The sequence below is a fragment of the Choloepus didactylus genome, chromosome 12, assembly GCF_015220235.1.
Source record: "Choloepus didactylus isolate mChoDid1 chromosome 12, mChoDid1.pri, whole genome shotgun sequence".
Lineage (NCBI taxonomy): Eukaryota > Metazoa > Chordata > Mammalia > Pilosa > Megalonychidae > Choloepus > Choloepus didactylus.
In genome coordinates, this window is record NC_051318.1 from 14,492,212 (window position 1) to 14,511,322 (window position 19,111).

Sequence of the window (19,111 nt, forward strand, 5' to 3'; positions counted from 1 at the left end):
GTTGTGGCCCCGCCCATTCAGCATGGCCTTGATTAGTTTACTGGAGCACTATATAAGCTCAGACAGAAGGAGCTCATAGTGAGCTGGAGCTGAGACAGACATTTTGAAGACAGCTGTTGGAAGCTGATGCAGACATTTTAGAGAACGCCATTTTGAAACACCACCTGGGAGCAAGTAGATGCCAGCCACGTGCCTTCCCAGTTAACAGAGGTTTTTCCAGATGCCAATGGCCTTTCTCCAGTGAAGGTACCCTTTGTTAATGGACACTTTATGGCCTTAAGATTGTAACTGTGTAACCAAATAAACCCCCTTTTATAAAAGCCAATCCATTTCTGGTGTTTTGCATTCTGGCAGCATAAGCAAACTAGAACAGATTCTTACTTAGTAAATCAAACCCTCAACTTGAGGCTTGCTCTTGTGAAACTTAGGGTTGAAAAATGGGAGGCTGAGCCTTCCTATAATTATGCCTAAGAGGCACCTCCAGGGAGCCTCTTTTGTTGCTCAGTGTTGCCTTTTTCTCTCTGAGCCCAACTTGGCAAATAAATTCATTAACCTCACCCCCCACGAGGGACATGACTCCCAGGGCAATGAATTTCCCAGGAGACGTGGGACATAACTCCCAGGAATGAGCCTGGTCTTGGCAGCGAGGAATTGAAAATGCCTACTTGGCCAAAAGGGGAAAAAAGAAAGGTAAAAAGCTGAGGTCACAGTGGCTGAGAGATCCCCAATAAGAGTCAAGAGGCAATCCTGGAGGTTTTTCTTATGCAAGCTCCAGCTACACATCCCAAATGGCCATAGTACACCCTGCTCTTTCCAACAGTAGTCCCCAAATATCAAGGTCCCTATCTGAGATTCTATGAAAGATTTATCACTAAGTTTTATCTCTCAGAAACTTAAATCCACCAGTGTTCCTATGCCAGACAAGTCCTAAAACCCAGAGGCAACAGCCTCTTTAAGAACAACAATCAGATGGAGCTCCCTTCCCCATACTGTCGACACCCCCTTTCAATATGAAAAAATTAGGGTGCTCACTGCCTAGACACCCCTGAAGATGGAGAAATTGATTAAGAGGAAGAGGTAATAATAAGCAAGATAAGATTTAACAAAAGTCTATGAATACTGAAAATTCATATAAATATAAATATATATATTTTTTTTTAGAAGTTGGGGTGTTGGAATAGCTGGCAGGAGGTAAATGACATGGTGGAACTGTACCCTGTAACATCCTTTGAACTTTGCTCATAGCTACTCATCAAATTGTGCTTTGAAAGTCTTCACCTTTCTATATATACCTTATATTGCATAACAAGGAAAGAACTGAAACTGTGGAACTCTAACATTAACAATTTTTGAAATTACCTATATAACTGCTTCTTGAGCTGTACATCGAAAGCTAACACCTTTCTGTAAGTATGTTATATTTTACAGTAATGGCAATAGCTGAAGTTGTGGAACCGTGACCCATGATGTTCTTTGAAATCTGTTCTCTAACTACTTGTTAAATAATACTTGGAATGTTATCACTATTATGTATATATGTTAAAGTTCACAATAAAATGCATTAAAAAATAAAATAAATAAATGGGCTTGCAGAGGTTTGAGGATGAGGGGGAGGAACAGGTAGAACACGGGATTTTTAGGGCAGTGAGACTAGTCTGTATGACATAGCAATGGGAGATACGTGACATTATGCATTGATCAAAACCCATAGAAATGAACAGCACAAAGAGTGAGCTCAAGTGAAATGATGGACTTTAGTGAATAATAATATGTCAACATTGGTTTATCAATTGTAACAAACGGACCACACCAATGCAGGATGTGAATAATAGGAGAAACTGTGTGGGGTGGGGTGGGCTGGGAAGATGGCATCTATGGGAGTTCTCGGTGCTTTCTGCACAATGTTTCTGCAAACCAGAACTGCTCTAAAAAAATAGTCTATTAAAAATTAATTAATTAATCAATGGATTTAACAGGGGATTAGTTCAGAGATGTTCCTAGCTTTACCAACTAAATCTTTAAACACCCTTGAGGATGGGGGGCCTGAATGCCTTACACTAACAAAGAACCTGCCCTTACATTAACACAGTAATGTGGCCTGCAATTAAGAATGGGCTATGAAGACGATATCAAAATGCCTTTGAATCACTTGAGTTCACTGAGTACATACTCTGTCCCTAGATACCCAGGTCCCACACAAAAGAAACAAAGCTATCCTGCCCTTAAGAAGCTGACAGTGGGGAGAAAGACAAGCAAGAAAAACAACCAGAGGGTATCAGGGATAAAAACCAAGGAGAATTCAAAAGTATTGAGGAAGGCCACACTGAAATTTCAAGACCGTGTTCGGACAAAAATGAACGTGTTATCTTCTTGGTAGCAGTCCATTATCCATTTATTATCAAGTTGTATTATGCTTTTCAAATGGAAAGGAAGATATATCTTATTTTTGGATTTTCTTAGGGGAGTAGATTTGTTTTCAGGCTGATCCAATGAAGCAAAATTCACAGAAGAAGATATCAGATTCTACTTGGCTGAACTTAAACATGCTTTAGACCATCTGTAGAGCCTGGGAGTAATCTATAGAGACTTAAAATCAGAAAATATACTTCCTGATGAAGAATGTCACATCAAGTTATTTGCTTAGTTATGCCCTAAGTAAAGAGTCTACTGATCATGAAAAGGCATGTTGTTTTTGTAGAACTGTGGGATATACGGTCCAGAAGTAGTTAATGGTGGAGGTCATGTCAGAATATTGGTTGGTGGTCCTTTGGTGTGCTGATGTTTGAAATGCTCCAAGGAAAAGACTGGAAAATAAACAATGACTATGTTTCTTAACATAGCCAAGCTGAGATGCCAGTTCTTGAATCCTGAAGCCTGGAGTCTTTCATGAATGCTTTTTAAATGGAATCCTGTGAACAGTTTAGGCATAGAATCAGATGGAGTCGAAGAAATTAGGATTCATTTTTCTCAATGACAGACTGGAATAAACTGTACAGAAGAAGCAATTCATCCACCATCAAAACCTTCAACTGCAAAAATTTTGATCCTGAATTTGCTGCAAAAACTCCCTAAGATTCACCTGCATCCCACCTAGTGTGAACGTCCATCAGTATTTTCCAGGATTTATTTTGTTGCTATCACTTTAGATGATGAAAGTTGGGCTATGCAGACAGTTGGTGTGCATTCAATTGCCCAGACGTTTCACAGGAACATACTCAGTTTACTGATGGATATGAAGTCAAAGTAAACACTGGCATAGGCGCCGACCCTGTTTGCAAATGCTGTCTGCAAAAAACCACAAACAGGGAGTGTGCAGTGAAGATTATTGAAAGAAGTCAGAGACACTGTCACAGAAGAAACTGAAAGGCTTCTTTGTTAATTGCAGCACCCAGTTATTATCACTCTAAAGGATATGAAGGTGGAATGTACATGCATGTGGTAACAGACGCAAGAAAGGGAGTGAATTGCTGGAAACAATTCTGAGATGGATAGTTGTCTCTGCACGAGAAGCCAGCCTCCCATTTATTAGAACCAAAACTGCTGAATATCCGCACACTCAAGGCGTGGTTCATGGAGACCTGAAACCCAGCAATGTTCTTTATGTGAATAAATCCGGTAATCGGAAGCTATTCAAAATTGTGATTTTCGGCTTTGCAAAACAGCAAAGAGCAGAAAACAGTCTTCTCCTTGTTCTGTATTATACTGCAAACGTTGTTGCACCAGAGGTTTTTAAAAGACAAGGATGAGAAGTTAGGATTTAACAAATGATATGACTACTGAATCCTTCTACAGATATTTCTTTTTTGTTTCTAATGTATTAGAACAGCCAGATGGAAATACCTGAAATTATGGAACCCATACTATACTTTGAAATTTGCTCTATAACTACCTGTTAAACCGTATTATGAAATGTATCACTTTTCTGTAATATATGCTATATTTCACAATAAAAAATGTTTAAAAAAAAAAAAAAGACAAAGCTATGATCCTGTTTGTGATCCATGGAGTCTGGATGTCCTCCCCTAATCAGTGCTCACTGGTTACAAGCCATTTGCAAATGGCCCTGGAGACACACCAGAGGAAATATTGGTGTGAACAGGTAGTGCAAAATTCTCCGTCAGGGGTTCCTGGAATTCTGTGTGACACACGGCAAAGGATCTGGTGTCAAAGAGGTTTCACAGGGACCCTCCTCAGAGCTGACTGCTGTCCTTGGCTGGTCCACTGGGACCTAGTGTCACAGGGCCAACTGGATAGACAAGACGGCTCCAGGATAGGGTGCCACGGCGGCTGCCTATGAACCGGGAATGAGCCACCAGTTTTGGAACCACTCAGCTCAGCAGAAGGTGTTTAAAAAATCACCTCAACAGCTCTGTGAAGCAACCTCAGGGAGGAAGTTGGTACCACGGTGTAAGCCAACAGCACCAGCTCTGGGGACACCTAGCACATATCTGAGAGGCACCTGCCAGGACGCACCTTCCCAGCTGCACCGACAATGCTGCAGCTTCCACTTTTCCTCTCCTTTTAAATGAGGGCCAGCCAATGACATTGTCCTGGAGCTTTGGAAACCAGGATGGATCAACAAGAATAAAGAGCACCACTCAAAATACACTGAATAAAGTACTCGTGCCACACAACATTATTTGTATAGGAAATATTTCATGTTCCTTCAATATTCTCTGTTGGTTTGTGCTAAGCATTTAGCTTAAACGATCTGTTTCTATTAGCACTGGATCCTTTGTGCCACCCAACATTTGGTACGGTTTTTAAACAGTTCGTATACAGTACATTTCTATACTGCTTCCTTTAACGTAGACATGTCCTCTTTAACTTGGAATCTGGTTAAATTAAATCTGTTTATTATTAAATATGGTTAAGTAGTTCAAAAGAAAAAAAAGAATTCAGAAGAAAGATGACAGTAAATGGGGAGTGTTTGCAATTTGCACAGGACAGCTGGGAATGACCTCGCTGAAAAAAATGACATTTGTGTACATACTTACCGGAGGTGGGGAAGCAAATACAGGCATCAGGGACCATAATAAGTAACTCAACGATATAGTCACTGTAAGCATATTCTAAAATTAAGTCTAAAGATAGGCTGGGAACAAACTACACAATTGAGACTGTCTGAAGCATTGAGGCTTTTTAAATTATTACTTTTGTAAAAAAAAATTAAAACCAATAAATTCTACTACTAATAATAAATATACTAATAATAGACTGAAATACACTAATATACTAATAATATATGTAATAATAAATATAATACATACACTAATTAATTATTACTTTTATAAAATAAATTGATACTAATACATTTTTAAGAGCACCTATAAAGAAGTTCCTTATTTAAAGCAAATGAGCATCTCAATTTTTACATTCAGTAAACAATATTTTACTACAGCATTTCAGACACCTGTATAGCAAATATAAACACATAAAATTTCCAAACTAAATAAATGTACTCTGCGTCATGCAAGATAAGAAATGGCAAATTCTGGTACTTGAGAAGTATTTGGACAAACACCAGAGCTGCCCATTTTTCAGGAGTGTACATATCTATACATTACGCTACCAGATACACAGATATATTATTTACACTATATATCTGAAGGAAGCTTGTGCCTATGCCTTACTTTATCTAAAACTCTGCTCTGTGCAAAAATAACAGAATTGTTTCCAATTTTATTCTTTCTAAAATACACATAAATGCGATTTGTCACTTAAAGCTTAAACTTAAAAAGAGAAGACTCTAAAGATGCTATGTCTCTTTTGTTCAAATCACTAGTTTCAATGTCCATTTCCACCCTCAGTATTCCACAGATATTTACTGAGAACTATCTTGTGCAAGACATCATGTTAATTAAAGCATTCGACTTTGCAAATGAAATATTAAGCCACTTTCAATTATCACCCAAAATTCCATTTTGTACTCACAGCATTGCATTGAAAAGCATATTGACCATTCAGTGTCAAATGGGGTATCACATTTCTGTGAAAAACAGTTTATAATTGCTAACAAAAGGGGCCTATGTGTACCCGTTTGCAAAGCCTTGCCTCTGCTCCAGCGGAAACCACCCCTGAACCACCTGATGCTCTCCTGTTTGAGTGCCACTGGGCCAGCGGTACTTTCTTCCTGCCTGTGTTGACCTTCTTCCCACCAGTTAACTCTAAAATGGTTTTTAAAACAATAAATAAATAAATGGCAGAAAGAAAGGAATATGTCCTAAAGGAAAGCAATGAATCCCATTCAGCCCTCTCCCCACCTTTCAAAATGGCGTCAAATTATGAGGTGCTTCCAAGCTTCCGCTGGAAGACTGTTTCTGCAACTGGTTTTTCCACAGCAACCCTCCAACTCAGAAGTCTAGGACTCTGCTAAGATCAGTTATTTCTTCCATCTGTCACCTGCCCAGTACACAAACAAACACACACACACTTTTCCATGAGTTAATTCTATTCTTTTCTAGACCAATTCACCTCAATTCTTTGCTCCTTTCAATTACCAGTAGGATCCCACTCAAGATCTTTATTCAGCTTGTTAGAAATATAAATAAAGGGTGAGGACTCTGCAAAACACCCTTTCCTAAGATCCTACTGCATTATTGTATGTTTATATTATCCCTCTTATTGGCACTCGATGACATTTTATTCTTTCAGCATTTCATTATTATTTACTTACCTGTTAGCCTTATTACTCCAATTAAATGTAAACTCCTGAAAGTAAAAGATATCTTACATTTCTTTAGAGGCCTGCAGAAGATAAACCCTTATATTAAACACATTGTAATTGATGAAAAAAAAATCTTACTGATTGATCCCAATGACTGTTTCCTATTTGAATCACAGCACTTCTTTTATTACTCAAAATTCACGCTGTCCAGGTTAAGTGTTAGTTAAACTCCATGGTAGTTTTGTCATTTGGCAGTTGTGGGGAGTAAATGCCCATCCCTTAACCACCCACGTGGCCCTCTCCCCAATCCAGGACAGAACATCTGTGGACCAAGGAGAAATGGGCAGCAGAATGGAAGCCACCTCACCTTTGTGGAAGACCCACTAAGTGCCAGGTACTTGATATTATGATTTCGCTGCAACTTTACAAGATCCTAAGAGGTGGATCATGTTATCTCAGTTTTAATGATGAGAAAACTGGAGCTCATTGAGGTTGAGTGATCTGTTCTAGTTGGCACAGCTAGTGAAAAGGAGAGGTGTCTGCCTGACTCCAGAAACTATACCCCCTCCACTCTCTCCTCCAAAATCAACAAGGGCAGAAGCGATCTAGTTGGAATTCAAAAACCCATGTGCCAGTGAGAACACAGCACATGCAAAATGTCTCCATACACAACATCTGAGCTGATCCTTGAAAGAACCTGGAAGACATGCACGTCTGGGATTTCTCCATGTTTTAGATGAAATATCTGAGGTTCAGTGATTGGGCCACACCCCAAGGGTGTAAGAGGTTGACTGTGACCAGAACTATTTCAGGGATAAGTGATTGGAATCACGCATTATTGATAATAGTTAAAGCAGTCATATATTTCAACAAAGGGGTGAGAAACATTTTCAAAACACACACAAACACTCTTAGTCCTACAGGTGATTCCGATATGTCCTCCTTTCCCACATTTCTCCCTTCCCCATTCGCCCTTCTCCCCAATCCCCTTCCCAAACACAAGGACATGGATGAGGAATCTCGGACCAGCCTGACTTGGGAAAAATTCCCTCCTGCCAATTGACTGTTCAGCATAAGGACATACAAACAAGGAAGGGAAATCTAGTGTTTCAATGGATTTGAGTCTAGCCTTTCATTGTCTTCAAATAATTTTACAACTCTGTACGTTGTATATGACTGATAACAGTGCAAAATAATTCCTATCTATAGACAAAAAAATTATGCTGTGGGGTGTTCAATGGGCTTCGCTCTCCCACTGTGGAAGATGCCAGTTTTGCCTCTATTTGAACATTTCTTTCAATATTCCTGATCTATAGAGGAATCAGTTCTGTGGATCCTCCTTTGAACTGATTGAAAACATGTTACCAGTTATCTCTCTAATTCTGAATAAAATCTTTACTGGTGAATAACATTGTTGAATAAAATCTTTATTTTTTATCTGTAGGAGAGTTGTGATTTTACATTTTTAAAATTTTCCTTTAACCCAATTTAAAACAAAGTGATACTAAACCAAGTGGGAGGCAGAGTAGCCTTGTCCCCAGGGAGACTAGAGGTCCTCAGTAGAGGGCTGGAAGCTGCAAGGCTCAAAACTCTGCTCCTCAACTGCAGTGGGCATTGTCATTTATCCAAGGACTTTAAGAGGCTGCAAGAAAACTTCAGCTGATGCCTCTTTAACACTGAGCTTTCTTTGGTTCTGTGCAAATGTCAGTGCATATTACTATTAGAGGGGGTGCAGGATCATTTTATACAGACCCCATTGGACTGCATTTGAGGGTATGAATGTTCCAGACTGCGAGATCTTTGGCCCTGGCTGGACTAGGCCATCTAAGGGAAAAAGGGTTGAGAGTCTGTTAAAGGGGGATAAAAACAGTTTATCAGTGTTGTGTGTGGGATTAGAAGCATGTGGCATGTGTGGTAAAGCCTGAAGGTCCCAGCACTGGAAAGGAGAACCAGGAGCAAAGCACACTGAGCACCAGTTAATTTTACTTACTGATGACTGAAATGCCAATTAACTGGTTCTGCAATGATGTCGCGTTGCCCACTGCATCCAATACATAGGCTGTCAACTATTTGTGCTTAAAAGCTCTAAATATCTATTTGTATTGGTAAATACTGACTTGAGATTTGTTGTCCATAAATGAAGTCAATAAACATTTGAAGAACATCCACTATATGTCAGACACTGTTAGCCCTAAAGGCAATATTTCTTTAGGTGCAGTCAGCAAATCCCTGTCAGCATCACCTGTCATTGCTCATTAGCAGTGTAGATTCATGGACTGTACCCCAAAATACAGTGAATCAAAAACCTCCATTTTTAAACACACTCCCTATTTATGCATGAATGTTTGAGAATCACTGAAATAGGATGATTACACTGAGCAGCCTATATTGAACAATTGGACTATAGAATCAGGAAGCTTAGGTTAACATGTCAATTTGTCTAAGTGATGGTGTCCACTTGTTTAGTCACAGAAGCACTGGCCTGATTATTACTATGAGGGTATTTTTAGGTGGACCCGCACGTATAGTCAGTTGATTGCATCTGTGATTAATTGATGTAAAAATCCACAAAGGGGATTGCTCTCAGCAATGGTCTCCTCAGCCAATCAGGTGGAGGTCTTAGAGCCAGAACTGAGGATTTCAGAAATCAGTTTCTGAATCTACTTCAGCCAGCCAGTGTCTCCAACTTGCAGCCTGCCCTACAGAATTCAGACTTGCCAATCCCTCCATAGTCACAGGAGCTAATTCCTATAATAAATCTCTTTATATATCTATCCTGTATAATGTAATATATAATAATATATAATATAACAAAACATAATATATACACACATAGATCCTGTTGGTTCTGTTCCTTTGGAGAACCCTAATACCAGCATCAAATCTAGGGTATCAGAATAGCCTTTTGTCCCATTTGTACCATTGAGTTAATATCTATATGACCCCCCTCACGGGACTATCATGATAATCAAAAGGGATAATACATGTGAAAGTGGTTTGTATGCTATAAAAGCAAATATTAATTATTAGTTTTCTTAAATTCTGTCTGAAACATATCAGAATACATGAGTGAATGAATGAATCAATAAATCAAAGAAAAGTTATCCAGGGTCTGAGAAGACAATGGCCCATAAATATTTGTTGATAAATGAATGCACTTACAGATTGGCTAATACAACTCTCTCGTTCTGTGTATGAAGAAACTGACAGCCAAACTTTTTTTTTTTATCTTCATTTTATTGAGATATATTCACATACCACGCAGTCATACAAAACAAATCGTACTTTCGATTGTTTACAGTACCATTACATAGTTGTACATTCATCACCTAAATCAATCCCTGACACCTTCATTAGCACACACACAAAAATAACAAGAATAATAATTAGAGTGAAAAAGAGCAATTGAAGTAAAAAAGAACACTGGGTACCTTTGTCTGTTTGTTTCCTTCCCCTATTTTTCTACTCATCCATCCATAAACTAGACAAAGTGGAGTGTGGTCCTTATGGCCTTCCCAATCCCATTGTCACCCCTCATAAGCTACATTTTTATACAACTGTCTTCGAGATTCATGGGTTCTGGGTTGCAGTTTGATATTTTCAGGTATCCACCACCAGCTACCCCAATTCTTTAGAACCTAAAAAGGGTTATCTAAAGTGTGCGTAAGAGTGCCCACCAGAGTGACCTCTCGGCTCCTTTTGGAATCTCTCTGCCACTGAAGCTTATTTCATTTCCTTTCACATCCCCCTTTTGGTCAAGAAGATGTTCTCCGTCCCACAATGACAGCCAAACTTTTAAAGTGACTTGGCCGAGATCATACAGGTGGATTTTGACAAAAGTCTTTAGGTAAACCATGACGGCAGTGCACAGAAGCCAGACCTCAGGGGAAATGGAGAAAAGGAAGGGAAATAGGAGCAAAGGGTACTGGTTAGTTAGGACACAGCTTTACAGAAGGTGGAGACTCAATTACAGCAGCAAGTTAAAGAAAGGAGGAAATGTGGTTCTGCCTAAACTGGGGAAAACCAAGCAACACCTGCTTCCACAAATGGCCAAGAATCTATGAAAAACAGGGGACAAAGTTGCCAGGGGTCAAAGACAGGCTTTTCTGACTAGTGGAGAGAAACTAAACATCCTAATATATCATAATAAAAGTAATACATGGCTTTTGTTAATCTGGGATCCAGTTTTCTAAACTGCCTCCATGGTAGCCCAGTTTTGAACTGCATGAAACAAATGTGCTCAACACCTCCCCTCTTCTTATCAAGATCACAGCTTACAATGATAAAGCACTGGGTTTTTTGTGGTTTGATTCAAATACCTCTATTTTGTTTATGCCTCAATATTGTCAACCTGATGAGGAGTGTTTGATTTTACTATCTCCTGTGACTAAAAGAGAGCAGGAAAAGCTAAAAGAAATCATTCTGAGATTAATCATAAATATTTATAAAGTTGGCAGTTCTGGAAGGACTATTGACAATTTATGCTTTTCCTGGGCAATTTGTAATTCTTGTGATACAGCAAATTAAGCAAATAATGACAGTAATTGTCCAAAGCTAATGTTTCCTGATGGGTTTGGGGAGGACTAGGGGAGGGATATACAGATTCTAAAGTTTCTGTAAAGGAGATAAGCATTTAGACATCAAAGCTGCCCAGAATCAATACACACTGTCTATGCTTGCTGATGGTGGATGTTAGAAAACAGCAAAAACACACACAAGGCTCTTACCTTCTGACCCTGGTGCCAGGACTTACACTGAAGTCTTCCCAGAAATGTTCACATGAAATCTATAGGTAAAATTTTATGAAATAAATGGGGGAAGTAGAAAGGAAGGAATAGCAGCATCAACAAATTCAATGACAATGGCAGGTGGGGGGGAACCTAGTATTTTAGCATTTGAATGTTTCCAGGACCTTTCAGTCCAAATGTGGAGCAAAGCTTTTGGCTTTAATAGGAATTTTAATAGTTGCAATACAGTGCTCAGATAATCCCAATAATTTGTTCAACAAATACTTATTTCTTATTGCAAAAACAGAGCCTACAATCTAGTTGAGGAGATCGATAACAAAGAAGCTCATGTATAATAATTCAGTAGGGAAAAATAGAGGGTAAAGCAAAAGAGAGTGACGAGGGAATTGAACTTTAGAAGGGGTGGTCGAAGTGAGCCTTTCTGAAGAGGTGACATTTGAGCAGACACTTGACCGAAATGAGGAAGAAAGCCCAGTAAGAGAAGAGCATCTAAGATGGAGAGAACAACAAACACCAAAGACTGAGACAGGGATGCACTTGGTGCATTTGAAGAATGTAAAGAAAGCTGGAGAAGAAAGAAAGAAAGAGGAGGAGACTGGTAGAACCAAGTCTAAAGTTCCCCAGGGCCTGATCATGCAGCACGTTTATCCTGGGTGAGTTTTGGACTTTATTCAAAGTAGGACTAAAAAAGCCATTTAGGATTTGGGCAGGACTACAATATGATCTAAGTCACTAAAAAGATCAGCTTGGCTGTGGGCTGGGGAATAAATGGTTGGGGAGGGAGCAAGTTAGGATTTCAAGGCAGACCCCAGCTGAGCAATGATGGTGGCTTGGCCCTTGGTTGTGAAGGTAGCGAGAAGAGATTATCTTTGGGACATATTTCAAAGGTAGAGTCAGCAGGATTTGCAGGTGGAATAGATGTGGGGTGTGAGAGAAAGTGAGCAGCCAAGGGTTACTCTCAGATGTCAGGACCCTCAACTGGATGAATGGTGATGCTATGTATCAAGAAGGGAAGTTCTGCTTGGGACACACTACATTTAATATGCCCATAGATGTGGTAGGTTGAATTATGCACCCCAGTGAAAGGTGTGTTCCTAATCTTAATCCATGCTCCCGTGAGTATGAATTTATTTATAAATAGCACCTTCTGAAGATGTTCTTTTTAGGTAAAGTGTGGTCAACTGAATCAGGGTGGGTCTTAATCCATCTTACTAGAGGCCTTATAAAGAGAAGACACTGGAAGCCAGAAGTCAGAGAAGGCCAGAAAGGAGATAAAAGTTGGAAGCCAGTGAAAACAGAAGAGCAGAAACAAGGAGGGAGAGATAGCACATGACAGAAGGCAGAGATGCAAGCCAAGGAGCCCCAAGGATTGCAGGCAGCCAGCACCAGAACGCTACAGACTTTGGGGAGAAAGCATGGTCTTGCTGACACCTTGATTTTGGACTTCCAGCTTCCAAATCCATGAGCTAATAAATGCTTATTGTTTAAGCCAGCCTATTGTATGGTATTTGTCATAGCAGCCCTGGCAAATGAAGAAAATAAGACATTCAATGAACTCAGCATGTTCATAGGCAAACATATGAAGGTAAATAAGATTCCCTAGTATAGACTCCATAGCGGTGAAACTTGAAAAGCTTAGACACTATTATATCTGCCATATGCTCAGTTTGCTTTAGAGCATCAGTTTTTCCAGAAATCATCCACCTTTATCATCTCCTTGACCAACCAAAGTGACATGATCTTTTGAACCTTCTCTGGAAAATTTGAAATATGTATGCTCTCCTGATTAATTATTTACACAGTAGCTGCTTTACATGACCCTGTGCCACTAGAAACCGATAAAAGAACTAATAAAGAGATGAAATAACAGCTGGGTAGCAGTGAGAGAACAAAAGGAGGAAAAATTATAAAAAAGTAAACAAAAGCAATTCACCAAGAACAAAATGTACATTAAGTAATTAACCACAAATTAGGCAATGAAATCCAGCATTATTTGTAGTTCTCAGACTTCGCACCATGAATTAATATCATGCCTAGAGTTATTAACATGTAAGAAGCCTCAATTAAATAAATGAGGGCACTCAATTTATGTAAAAATGATAAACATAAGAAGATTCCAGGGACTGGTTAATAAAGACATTTCAGATTATGTCCTAGGGTTAAGAGGAGCCAGCTTAATCTCCTAATTTTTTTTATATTTGCTTCTATAGATTAGTTCAATGGATACTTCTGTTTAGAACTACAGTCCTTTGTGATAAGATAGTCAAGGATTCAAGCGTCTCAGGTTCCAATCACGACTCTGATTTCTGACGAGTCTTTTGGTCTCTAGGGGTCTCAGTCTCCTAACCTGAAAGTGAAAGGCTCAGTGTTCACAGCTCGGATACTCTGTGGTTCTGCCCTCTGGTCATGATCATCCCACATGGAAAACACCGACAAACCCTCACGTTCACACTGCTGCATTCACCAAGGCAAGGAAAGAACCATCCACTTCTTAAAGATATCCCATAAACCTCTGGGGGGAATGTAAACCTCATTTGTCATCAAAGAAAGGCAAATTGAAACTGGGAGTTACTGAGTGAAAGTAGAGCAGCCTCCAAGGAAACGACCAAGCCCCTATTCCAGTGACAGCCAGTTCCTCAGTCAGGGAGAAAGAAGTTGGGATGAGCAGTCGTGTGCTGCAGTGCCTGCTCTGCCTCTAAACAGCCGGGGGCTGGACGAGTCATTTAACTTTCTTGGCATCCATTTTCTCATTTAAAACAAGAGTGGCTTGAACTCTATGCAACATTTTACATTTCGATGCTGGAAAGATAAACCCTGTGGTGGACTGAATTTCATCCTCCGGTTTGGACATGTTCCTGGGTTGGTCTGCGTTCTGGTGGGTGTGGACCCTTTGTGAATAAGATCTCTTCACAGTGTTACTTCAGCTAAGGTGTGGCCCAACTGCATCAGGTTGGGCTTTATCCAGGTGACTGCGGTCCTTTCTAAACAGAGTGAAAGTCAGATGGAGAGAAGAGGAGCCTCGGGGAGAAGCCAGAAGCTGTAGATCAACAGGAACCAACAGGAAAAAGGAGAAGACACCACCATGTGCATTGCCATGTGATGGAAAAAGTCAATGTACCCCAAAGATTGCCAGAAAGCCAGAAGTCACCAACACCAGGAGGAAGCCAGCCTTCCAGCCTCTGAACCCGTGAGTCGGTGAACTCCTGTCATTAGGCCAACCCATCGGATGGTATTTGGTTTAGCAGCCAGGAAACCAAACCAATCCCTTTAGCCACCAGGCCCTGGGTACAATGATTTAAGCTATACCTTTTTGTATCATAAAAAAAAAGAATTCTTTACTTTTGCCTATTGTTTTAGGTCATACTAGCTGTCTGCAGGACTTAACACTAAGTGTCCATCACTAAATAAATTTCTGGTTCTACTGCCCCTGAAGTATCCCTAAATAGAGTTTTGCATTTGCATGTTCCAGGCAGCTCATCCCAGTCCATCCCCGTTCCTGTCCTGCAGAATGACGGCCTGTCTCTGCGGGGTGCAGCCTCCACACCCCACCCCACCCCAGGCCTGACAAAGTGGGCTTCAAAGTCATCTATATTTTGAATCAGACCATCAAAAACATCCCCTGCCAGTTTAGCTAAAAAAGAAATCTGAACAGCCGTTTTGCTTTGATTCAGGAAGAAACAGAATAACAGGTAGACAAAAACTGCATTTTATTCCTGTGGCAAAAGGAGGAGAAGAATTTTAGCGAGAAGACTTGTGGTTCTTTTCATTGATTTGTTTTTAATACTACAAAAGAGAAGGTAAAATCACCCAGAATCCCACCACTTAAAATGATGTAGATAAAAGAAATAAAATTCCTCCCTGCAACTCAACATTCCATTGCACTCACATCAGTCCTTGTTTTACATATCTATATACATAAATACATACACACACATATCCATATGTACAACACATGTATAGTCTTCAGTATTCACAAATTCCGTATTTGCAATTTTGCCTACTAGATAAACTTTATTTGTAACCCCAAATCAACACTCTCAGCACTTCCTGTCATTTGCAAACATGCACAGAGTGGCAAAAAATTTGAGTCGCCCGACACTCACATTCCCAGCTGGAGTTTAATAAGAGATCTAGACTACGCTATGCCTTCTTGTTTCAGCTCTCATGCTGTAAACAAGTGTCCTTCTTCTGCTGTGTTTTTCACATTTTTGTGCCTTTTTCTTGGTGACTTCACTGTTTAAATGCCCCCCAAGCGTGGTTCTGCAGTGCCGTCCAGTGTTGCTAATGTCCCTGAGCACAAGGCTGTGATGTTCCTCACAGAGAACATGCATGCATTAAATAAGCTTCATTAAGGCATGAGTTATTGTGCTATTGACTGTGAGTTCAATGTTAATGAATCAACAATAGAGTAAATCCGGTGTCTTTAACAGAAACGCACATAAACAAGTTATGTATTGATCATTTAATGAAAATGTTCTAACTATAGACCCACAGAAACCTAGCCCTGTATTTTCCCAAGGAGCAGTGGTTCAGTATTTGCTAATTCAGTGTTTGAGACAACTTCATATAAAGTAACTACCACAAATAAGAAAAATACACACACACATACACTTTGTTTTTACAAAAAATGGAATTATGCTGTAACTTTTTTTAAACAACATACTACAAATGTCTTCCCAGAGCAGGGACTGTAGAGCTAAGCCATCCTTGAGTGGCTGCCGGGTTTCCCATTCTGTGGATCACCTAATTTGTTAAACCAGTCTCCTCAGTCTCCTAATAACGGTACTAAACATTTTTGCTTACGAGATAGACAACAACTTTCTGAAGTAGGCAAGGACTATCCCCATTTATACCATAAGAAAATTAAGGCTGAGAAAAGTTAAATAATTTGTGAAAAGCCATGAAGAATATAAGTAGGAGGACAGGATTCGAACATCAGACGCTCCCTCTTAATCCAGGTCTCCTTCCATAGAACCACTACCTCTCATTAATCAGGTGGAAATAAATAGCTGATATTCTCCTTCAAGCTAATCAGGAAACAGCACGAGCTACAGCATGGGAAAACAATCCTCAGTCTTTGCAAAAGAAATCTTGTTTCTTAAAATTCTTGAACAGTGGGGTGTATCCCTAGAGCAGACTTAATAAAAAGGTCTTTAAAAATCTGTAAGTTTGATGACATCATTAATAAGTCAATGTCTTTTACTAATATTGTCCTAATGGAACACTTTCAGAAGAAAAGTGATGACCCTAATTGGGAGATGAGGAGCCCAGAACTCCTAGAGGGCGGAGACAGCTGTAAAAACCAGAGAAGTTAAGAACAGAGGAGAGCCACCTGATGAACCTAATGGGACAGATGAAGGCATTAACAGCAAGGACAAAGGAACACGACCGAAGGAGTGGTCATCAAAAGTTGAAAGCACCCTGCAGGCCTAGAAGGGAATAGAAACCAGCTTAGGGACTTTCCCCAAATGGAGTTCCTGGGATGAAGGCAGCTCAGTCAACTGCCAAGAGAGGAATTTCCCAAGCTGCAACAAGTGGCTGCCATGTGCTGATCGCCTTTCTTGTGCCGGGCACTGGACACACGTAACTTGGTTTTCATAGCCATCCTCAACAGAGGAGGCAGCCTGGGGCTCACAACAGTTTGGTAACTCACTGACGGCAGTTGTACAGCTGGTCAGTGGCAGTGCACTTTCTTCCACTCCTTGACAAGGCTGTTTCAGTTGCCTGGCTGCTCAAACAAATACCATACAATGGGTTGGCCTAACAACAAAAATGTATTGGCTCATAGTTTCTGAGTCTAGGAGACTTGCTTCCTCCTGGGGTCAGTATCTTCTGGCTGGCCGGCAATCTTGGGGGTTCCTTGGCTTTCCCATCACGTGGTGATGCACATGGCGGCATCTTCTCCTTTCTCTCCCAGGTTCCACTGGCTTCCAGCTTCTGGCTGCTCCCCACGGCTTCTGTCACTCTGAATTTCACTCTGCTTAGAAAGGACTCCAGTTATCCCAACTAAAGCCCAATCTGATTCAGTCAGGTCACACATTAACCAAAGTAATATCTTCAAGAGATCCTATTTATAATGGGTCTACACCCACAGGACCAGGGATTGGGACTGAGCATGGCTTTTGCGGGGGCTCTCCATCAACCCCCCCAAAAAAGAGCACTGCTTCTTCTGGGGCTAAGTGCTTAGCAGAATATCTCCCAGGAGTATTTTAAAAATACACATGAACATGGAATTACCATATGACCCCACAATCCCACCTATAGGTATATATCCAAAAGAAATGAGAGCAAAGACCCAAACAGATACTTGTACACCAGTGCTCCTAGCAGTGTTATTCACAGTAGCCAAAAGGTGGAGGCAACACAGGTGTCTATCAACAAATGAATGGATAAGCAAAATGTGATACATGCACACAATGGAACACATGCGACAAACGGATGAACCTGAAATAATTATGCTGAGGAAATAAGCCAAACACAAAAGGATAAATGTTGTATGACTCCACTTACATTAAATACCTAACATAAGCAAACTCATAGAGATGGAAAGTAGATTAGAAGTTACCAGGGGCTGGGGCTGGGGAGATGGGGAGCCATTGCTTAATGGGTGCAGAGTTTCTGTCCAGGGTGATGAAAAGCTTTTGATAATGGATATTGATGATGGTAGCACAATGTTGTAACTGTAATTAATGTCACTGAATTGTAGACTTAAAAACGGCTAGAGTGGAAAATTTTATGTTTTCTATCTATCTGTTACCACAATAAAATACACACACACACACACACACACACACACACACACACACACGCATACTGATCTAACGTGATCTGCTGGCCAAGGAACTAATCCTTTTACTTTGTTTAGAAATAATTTATTTCTCCAGCAAACATTTACTGAGAGCCTCCTACTCACCAGCAGCTGTGCAGGGCATTGGGAATACAAATAAGAGTAAGAGATGGTGGTTAAGTTCAACTAACTTCAACTCTAATGGGAGAAAAAGACATGAAGATGATAATATAAGTCAGTGAATTGTCTACTTTAAAGAAACAGACAAACTGTGCAGTAGGGCTTTTAGGAAAAGTTAAATCCATTCTGACAGGGAGGAAAGGTTTCACAGAGGAACTGATATTTGAGTGAGGTCTTGAAGACAAACATCAATTCCATAATCAGAAACTGGAGGGAGAACATTTTATACCAAGGAGAAAAAATCCACGAAGAACCGTCTGCATACATTCATTTGTACTTGTAAATACCATGGCTTATTAGAGATGCCGTCAGTGTCCTTGTGTGAACCAAATGTGGCCGTGAGAACCATACACAAGACGGACTGTATACCGAATTTCATTAATTTTGGAAAAGCACTGTACTGATGGGGTCAGCCTCTTTGGCCAGTTCAGTCAGATTACATCCCAAGCCTGCCACTTGCCATAAAACAATTAGATGTGGGAGCCATAGAAAAATTCTATTACCTCTACTGGAAAAACTTACAAGGCATGGAATTCTTCCTGACTGCAGTTCAGTGCGTCTTGTTCATTGATGTACATATATTTTTCTTTATTTTTCCCTCTTCTCCCCCCGGTTATCCTATTTCAGAGGAGGTACTACATTCAACCTAAGTTTCAGTGTCTTTTTTGAAGCTCATGATAAAGCCTTGCAAGCACCTGACAAAGTATTATTGCTCTTTTGAATCACTTT

The 19,111-nt window shown here is 40.1% G+C and overlaps 2 pseudogenes; both read left to right on the forward strand.

Moving 5' to 3' along the window:
• Positions 1-2,110: 2,110 nt before the first annotated feature.
• Positions 2,111-3,072, forward strand: LOC119506770 (annotated as a pseudogene).
• Positions 3,073-3,163: 91 nt separating this feature from the next.
• Positions 3,164-4,200, forward strand: LOC119506771 (annotated as a pseudogene).
• Positions 4,201-19,111: the final 14,911 nt, after the last annotated feature.